Source organism: Vicia villosa, unplaced genomic scaffold (assembly GCF_029867415.1).
Source record: "Vicia villosa cultivar HV-30 ecotype Madison, WI unplaced genomic scaffold, Vvil1.0 ctg.002064F_1_1, whole genome shotgun sequence".
NCBI classification, from domain to species: Eukaryota; Viridiplantae; Streptophyta; class Magnoliopsida; order Fabales; family Fabaceae; genus Vicia; species Vicia villosa.
In genome coordinates this window covers 7,488-14,974 of record NW_026705826.1, presented here as the reverse complement: position 1 = coordinate 14,974, position 7,487 = coordinate 7,488, and positions in this window count along the sequence as shown.

Below are 7,487 nucleotides of genomic sequence, written 5' to 3'. Positions count from 1 at the left end.
ATACGTTGGGTGCTAATACCTTCCCTTCGTATAACCAACCCTCTTACCCAAGATCTCTCCCCCACTTTTAGGTTATTGCAGCTTTTTTCCTTTTCCTCTTTTGGAAACAATAAAAAGTTTGGTCGGTACAAAAGAAAAATCATTTTTTGAGCACTCGAGCCCAAAGAAGGCATCAGGTGTCTCATCCCGAAAAAAGACAACGATTTTTCGCCCGCGACAGAAAAATGGCGACTTCACTGGGGACCATCTTTTTATTGTTTCCAAAGGAAGGGTTAATTCTATTTGCTTTATTTTTCATTTCATTTTTTGTTATATGTGTGGTTCTGGTTCTGTTACTTGCGTGGTTCTGTTACAAGTGATACATTATGGACAAATCCTAACCCGGATTAAGTACACATAAGAATTAGGTGGAGGGTATAGTCATGTACAGGCGTACGTGAGAATCCTTCCGCTCAGTGGAGGTTCCTTGTTGGTAATATATGTTTAGCATGTTTCGTAGCGAAGACATTATTACTTTCATTGAACTGTAGAAGCTGAGTTGGCCGTAGAACCCCAACCCATCCTGGCCTTATTAGGTTGTGGTGCAGAAACTATTCAGGTGAAGACTTGGATTAGTTGTCATGCGGAGAACCACACTCAGACGAGTTTTTCTTGAGAATATTACTGGCTCATGAGCTTAATTGTGGAAAGCCGGTAATATCCGAAAGAAAAATGTAGACTCTGACGTATCAGTAGAACATGTTGTGCAGGTGATTAACTAGAACTATCCCATTTTTGGTTCTCTGACCTCATGCTCGTGACGCTGGACCTTTGAACCTATGTTTGTTACCATGTTTGTGTACCATGTTTGTAGTACCATGTTTGCGTTACCATGTTTGCTTTACCATGTTTGCTTTACCATGTTTGAATATGTGGCATCCATGCATCCATGCATTCATACATTCATTAAAAAACCCATCTTTTTCCATAAAAAACATGATTTTTCCAAAAAAATTTACAGAATTTTCTTTGCAAACATTATAGGATTAAGTTATGGAAAAAAGGTATACCAAAAAGTACGGTTTCAAAGCGCCTGATGTGGAAAAGCTGATAGAGTTAGCATCTTCTGTACAAGATCCTTGTAATTTTAGGAAAAGTTATGGAAAGCTTTTGCCTATTTTGAACACTCATGTTGATGAAGGACTTCTCAAAACTCTGGTTCAGTTCTATGATCCCATCTACCGATGTTTTACCTTTCCAGACTACGAGTTGGTACCGACCTTGGAAGAATATGCCAATCTTTTAGGTATTCCTGTGTCTGACAAAATACCCTTCAATGGTTTGGAAGCCATTCCTAAGTCACACGTCATTGCAGCGAGCGTCCACTTGAAAAAGTCTGAAGTAGAGAGTAATTGGACTACCAAAGGAAACCTCCCGGGTTTAACTTCACACTTCCTAATAAAGAAAGCCTTTGATTTCATCGAAACTGGTAGCATGATAGCTTTTGAAGCTATACTAGCCTTGCTCATCTATGGGTTGGTTCTGTTTCCCAATGTCGACAACTTTGTTGATATCAATGCCATAAAGATCTTTCTGATTGGAAATCCTGTTCCGACTTTGCTTGGTGACATGTATTTCTCTGTTCATCATAGGAATCGCCAAGGCGGTGGAATCATTGTATGTTGTGCACCTCTGTTGTTCAAATGGATTGTTTCGCACTTACCTGAGTCTCCTATTTTCACAGAAAACCGAGAAGGCTTGCGTTGGCCTCGAAGACTTATGTCCCTTACTAATAATGATATTCATTGGTATACCTTGGCTCGCTGCGGTACAGAAACCATTGAAAGTTGTGGAGAATTCGCCAACATACCCCTCATTGGTACACAAGGAGGAATTAACTACAATCCGGTCCTAGCCCGACGACAACTCGGGTATGCAAATTCAACTAAACCCATTGGTCCCACAGTGGAAGGTTACTTCTACCGAGAAGGGGATAATCCTAAAAGGTTAAAAGCAAGAATGGTGAGAGCTTGGTACGACGTCCGATGGAAAGAAAAAGGTGAGGAAAGAAATTGCATTGCCATGGACGCCTACACCTGCTGGGTAATGAAAAGAGCAAAAGAGTTTCAAATGCCTTATACTTATGAAAAACCCATGTTTCCTGCAGTGTCTCAACGACCCAACATTCCCACTATGGAAGAATACCAAGACACTTTGGCTAAGATGAGGATAGAAAAATATGCTTGGGAAGAAAAGTTTCGTAGAACTGATGTGGAAAATAAAAAGTTGAAGAAAAGAGTGAAAGATCACGAAGAAACTCTTTATTGTCAAGATGGATGGCTCATGAGCAAAGATGAGAAGATTCGCCAGAAAGACGCTGCAATCAAGAGATATATCAGAGGAAGCAAGAAAAATCTTGAAGGTTCAACAAGCAACGCTCCGACTCCTGATGATTGGAAGAATATTGTTGACAAGCTGAGGACTGAAAAGGCCGAATTGAAAGCTCACTATGGGAAAGAAATCATGAAGCTCAAGCTGCACAATGCATTTGGTTCTTCATCTGATGAAGATGCTTAGGATTGTTTAGCTTTTTTATTTATCATTTGCTTTTGTAAGGAGCTTCGCTCCAATGTTGTAACATTTCCCATTTATTCAATAAAAGGATAGTTTGTGTTCAAATGTTTGCAAGGAAATAATCTTTAAAATATTTGGAAAAACCATAAATTTCTTTTTGCATACATCATTCTGCATATCGAGTCTGTTGTATAGAGTCTCATCTTTTGGATCTTTCTCCAATAGATCGTCAAGCTGTCGCGTCTCAAAGTTTCTCGACCGCGCTCGCAATCAGATCACAGATACAATACTCGTTCGAGTAGAAGAAGAGTAATGGAACACTCTGAACAAGAGAATATTGAGCTCCGTGGTACAGTGACCACCCTTCAGGAAAAGTTGGAAAGTCTCACTACTCTGGTTGACTCCTTAATGGCCGCACAGAATCAGCCGCCGCCACCCAACAGTCAAGCAGCAGTAACATCTGAAGTCACTACTCCAGTTTCTACAGTTGCATTTGGTATTCCATCTTTCTCTATGCCAGAAGGTTGGGGCCCGCCTTTCAGCTTTGGTACAGGTTTCCGCCTGCTATCCAAACAGCTACAACTGAAGCGCCTGCTGCACAAGGTTTGGCGTTTATTCCACATTCAGGGGTAACTTTTTCCCAAATCACTATGGCACTTTCTCAACCCACTATGACGGTTCCGACCCCTACGGTTCACACAGTTCCTTATGGTGGCAATGAGATTTATCATGATCAGGATGATAGCATAAATCAGCGTAACCTTGTGGAAGATCTCCAAGAGCAGTTTAACAAGATGCAGCTGGAAGTTAAAGCTATTCGTGGAAAAGATTTGTTTGGAAAGAATGCCCAGGAACTATGTTTGGTTCCCAGTGTACAAATACCTGCTAAATTCAAGGTCCCTGACTTTGAGAAGTACAAAGGTAGTTCTTGTCCACAAAGTCATCTCGTGATGTATGCCAGGAAGATGTCTACTTATGTAGATAATCATCAGTTGCTTATCCATTACTTTCAAGACAGTTTGACTGGTGCCGCACTGAAGTGGTACACAGGTTTGGATAGCACTAATATTCGAACATTCAATGACCTAGGTGAGGCCTTTGTCCGACAATACAAGTATAACTCGGATATGGCTCCAGACAGAGATCAGCTTCGATCCATGGCTCAGAAAGACCATGAAGCTTTCAAAGAGTATGCCCAACGATGGAGAGAAATTGCTGCTCAGATTAATCCACCGTTAAAAGAGAAGGAGATGACAAAGATCTTCTTGAATACTCTCAGTCCGTTTTATTATGAACGCATGATTGCTAGTGCTCCAAGTGATTTCACCGAGATGGTAAACATGGGGATGCGTCTAGAAGAAGGAGTCCGAACCGGACGTCTGACTAAAGAAGGTGGATCTTCTAGCGGAACCAAAAAGTTCGGAAGTGGTTTCCCAAAGAAGAAAGAACAAAGTGTTGACATGGTATCCCAAGGGAAGCCAAGAGGAAACGTCAATCGTCAACGACAGGTAGCTGCTATCGCACCAGCCGTTAATACCGCACCGAATCCGGGGTTTACTCCGCAGTTTCAACAACAACAGCCTCGACCACAGGCTCAACAGTTTAACAATAATCAGAATCGTGTACAAAGAGCTCCACAGTTTGATCCGATTCCAATAACGTACACAGAATTGTACCCTGCTTTGATTGAAAGAGGTCTTGTTCAAACTAAAGCACCACCACCAGTACCTGAGAAACTCCTATGGTGGTACAAAGCTGAGGTCTCATGCCCTTATCATCAAGGAGCACCTGGCCATGATCTTGAGCATTGCATAGCTTTGAAATATGAAGTTCAGAGGTTGGTTAGATCTAATCTCCTCTCTTTCAGAAATTTGAATCCAAATGTGCAAGCAAATCCGCTGCCCAATCATGGAGGGCATGTTGTAAACATGGTGTACGGATGTCCTGGTCCATACCGAGTCTATAATATCAATTTCTCAAGAGCAGATTTGGTACAAATGCACGCCACTCTCTGTCGAGGGCCGAGTTTTCGCCAGCATCACTATGGTTCCTGTAGCATATGTTGTGTAGATCCTCACGGATGTTCGATTGTGAGAAGAGATCTCCAAGTACTGTTGGATAATGGTACTATTCAGATCTACAGAAATAGGGATGAAAATGAAGTTAACATGATAGGATGTTATCCGCATGAGCTTTTAGTCTCAGATATCAACTCGGAAATTCCTAATGTTAACGTCATCGTTCCTCATTTCAACATGCCTGAGCGCATAGAAGTTACTTACAACAAGCCAAAGGTTCCTATTGCTCCTTTGATCATTTGTCTACCTGGACCTGTTCCTTATGACTCTGACAAGGCAGTTCCATACAACTACAATGCAACAATGATAAAGAATGGACAAGAAGTTCCTTTACCTACTCTCTCATCTGTCGTGAACATCGCGGATGTGAGTCGAGTAACAAGAAGTGGACGTGTGTATACTCCACTACCTCCAAAGCAGCCTGTTGTTCCTGCAACCGGACAAAATCCTGTCAATACATCAGTGGGGAATCCTGAGGAAACTCCTGTCAGTAATACAAACATTGATGTTGGTCAATCTAGTGGAACCAATGTCAATCCTGATTTTGATGAAATTTTGAAGCTTATCAAAAGAAGTGAATACAAGATTGTGGATCAGCTTATGCAGACTCCTTCAAAGATCTCAATACTTTCATTGTTGTTGAATTCAGAAGCCCACAGAGAAGCCCTGATGAGAGTTTTGGATCAAGCTTTTGTAGATCATGATGTGACTGTTGACCATTTTGATGGGATAATAGCCAACATAACTGCTTGCAACAATTTAAGCTTCTGTGATGAAGAACTCCCCGAGGAGGGTAAAAATCACAATCTTGCTTTGCACATTTCTATGAACTGTCAGTCAGACTCTTTGTCCAATGTGTTGGTAGACACTGGATCTTCCTTGAATGTTATGCCAAAGACGACTCTTGCTCGCTTGTCTTACCAAGGAATGCCTATGAAGTTCAGTGGTGTAGTAGTCAAAGCATTTGATGGATCGCGAAAATCTGTTATCGGCGAAGTCAACCTTCCCATGACAATTGGTCCACATACATTTCAAATCACTTTCCAAGTCATGGACATTCAAGCTGCTTATAGCTGTCTGTTAGGACGACCATGGATCCATGAAGCAGGGGCAGTAACTTCTACGCTCCACCAAAAGTTAAAATTTGTAACAAATGGAAAATTGGTAACAATAAGTGGAGAGCAAGCCTTGATGGTGAGCCATTTATCCAATTTCTCTTTCATAAGTGCTGACAGTGAGGAAGGAACGCAGTTCCAAGGTCTCTCTTTAGAAGAAGAATCTTCCAAAAAGAAAGCATCGATCTCTTCTTACAAAGAGGCAGTAAAAGTAGTGAAAGATGGAACTACCACTGGCTGGGGGCAAGTTGTGATCCCGACCAAGAATGAAACTAGAGCAGGTCTCGGATGTTCACCAATGTTCTCAAACTGCACCAAGAAGGATGAAACCCTTCGTCCGATCAAAGAAACATTCATTAGTGGAGGATTCCTTAACCCAATTCCTCAAGAGGTTAATGTCCTTATCGAAGAATGTATCGAAGAAGGTCTCTCCGATGATGAAGAAGAATGGAAATGTTATCTCAATGACTCGGGATACATATCTCAGGAAGAACCATATCCTCCGTCAGAGAAATCTAAAGGCAAAGAAACTGAGCCTGTTCCCGCAGAGATCTGGGACACCTTGGGACAACCAAGTGGAAAATTTGATTATATGGTGAAATACACTGCACCTGAAAGTTCAAAGATTGCGATTGAAGATATCCAACCAACTGGATGGGGAGATTCCTTTGAATATAATAGTCAACCAGAAGAGGCTTACCAGCCTTGTCAATTTTCTCAGCAGCCTGAAATTACTGAAGATTTCAGCTTCAATGCATCTACCAAGATTAACAATCCTGAAGATGGTTATTATCACATAAATGCCATTTTTGAAGATGAAGGGGAAGATGGTCCCGCAACTGACTCAGAAAGTGTCTCTGACAATGAGTCTCTTCATCCTGAAGACTGGGAAATACATCCTGAAAATTCTGAAGATTGTGACTCATCTTACGCTCTTCAAGAAGTAGAAGAAGACCGTTTCAACTCTACAAAGAACAAGGGTGACAAACCAGGATCTTCAAATCCTGCTCGACCAGCGGTCAATGTCAAAACTGAAGATAATTCTGAGGAGATTTTTCCTGAATACATAATACACAGAGGAGTTCGTTGCTACTGGAAGGCTGTCGACGTTCCGAATGTTGTTCGCCGCTCAAAGTAATCACCTCGCTGTTATTTTGACCTCCTGCCTTGCCCAAAGCAGAGAGATGTTTTATAGGGCTTTGCTTTTAAATGTTCCGCCCAAATAACTTTGTGTATAGGGCTTTGTTTTAAAAGTTTCCCTCTTTGTCCTGCCCAAGACAAATGAGTTTGTGTTTAGGGCTTTGTTTCAAAAATGAGTCATAAATAAAGTGTCATTTTGAATTCCCTACATTGTATGTTTTATTTTTGGCTTTTTTCTGGAAATGGTAATCCTAAAAAACCAAGAAAAAAAACTTTTCAAAAAAAATCTGCATACACTCTTGCATTCATAAATTTTCTGAAATAAATATAAATCATATGTGCAGATTAACTATTAATAAACCCATTGAATGCAATAACCCTATGCCCTCTCCCAACTTTGAGTTTCCTGTGTTCGAAGCCGAAGAAGAGGAAGAAAAGGAGATCCCGGACGAGATCTCTCGATTACTTAAGCACGAGGAAAGAGCCATTCTGCCTCACAAAGAGCCTCTAGAAAAGATCAACTTGGGTTCTGAAGAAGACAAAAAAGAAGTGACCATTGGATCGCTGCTTGATGCTGATGTCAAGAGTAAGTTGACAGACC